Genomic DNA, 1,312 nt, shown 5'->3' with positions numbered 1-1,312 from the left:
TTTTTTTTTAAGATTTCAAATAGACTATCACATACGAATGTATATAGACATATTTTAGAGTGTAGATTCACTCATTTTGTTTTGTATGTAGTCACTTGTTGAAATCTCTAGAAAGACAAATATTTAGGAACGGAGGGAGTAGTATACTTGTGTTTTCACGCATTGTCATTCCTTCACTCACTACTAGGAAAAGGCATGCTAGTGGCGCACCAGTTTTGCCTTCTAATGGCGCACTACTAGTGCGCCACTAGCATCACGCCATTAGAATTAAATTCTAATGGCAGTATCTGATGTTCTAATGGCGCACCACGTAATGCGCCATTAGAATTGCCCACGGTGGCGCCATTAGAATTCCTCCCAGAGTAATGGCGCACCACATAGAAGTGCGCCATTAGTAACAAATTTTTTTCAATTTTTTTTAGAATATTTTCTAATTTAAAAAAAAAATTCATTTTTTATCATTTTTTTACTAATCTCGAAGCACGCTTAACTTCAAAGTTCTATCCAACCACAGCAACAACTCACTTCACAGGCACTTGTTGATATATCTAGCGTATCAATCCTATTATACCTTGTTGATGTCTAGGACTTTGTTCATGTTCATGACTATGATGAAATTTTGAAAAATATTTCAAACTTCCCGGTCATATTACGTATCATTTTTTGAAAAAAAATTCAAAATCAATTTTTTTTCTGTTACTAGTGGCGCACCACATGCACGGTGCGCCACTAGTAAGTTTGAATTTTTTTGAATTTTTTTGCCTCTAGATCTTGAAAGCCCCGTAACTTTTTTTCTGTTAGGTTTTTGGGGATTTTGAAAATGTTTAACGGTGTTCTTCCATTAAATTCAGATGTAACTTTTCGAGTAGATGATTTTTCATATAAAAAACTTTTTAATCCGAGTTCGTATGCAAAAGTTATGCACATTTTACAAATTTCCAGAGACATTTTCCAAATAAAGTCGAAATTCATATTTGTAAATTTTTCCAACAACTAGACCACATATCACATGGGAAAAATATTTTCTTTTATTTTTTTTGACATTTCCATCATTTTTTTCATTTTTTTAAAACTGAAAAGGCGGTCCACAAAGGGGTGCATTAGGTGTTGGGCCAAGTTAGTAATGGCGCACCGTGGGGTGGTGCGCCATTACTAGTTAAACTAGTAATGACGCACCACCCCACGGTGCGCCATTACTAGTTTTGAAAAAAAAATTGAATTTTTTTTGAATTTTTTTTTGGAAAAAACTTAGTAATGGCGCACCATTGGACAGTGCGCCATTACTTGTTAAACTAGTAATGGTGCACTGTCC

The sequence above is a fragment of the Triticum dicoccoides genome, chromosome 6B (assembly GCF_002162155.2).
Source record: "Triticum dicoccoides isolate Atlit2015 ecotype Zavitan chromosome 6B, WEW_v2.0, whole genome shotgun sequence".
Classification (NCBI taxonomy): Eukaryota; Viridiplantae; Streptophyta; class Magnoliopsida; order Poales; family Poaceae; genus Triticum; species Triticum dicoccoides.
The sequence above is the reverse complement of the archived record's forward strand: the minus strand, read 5'-3'. Positions refer to the sequence as shown.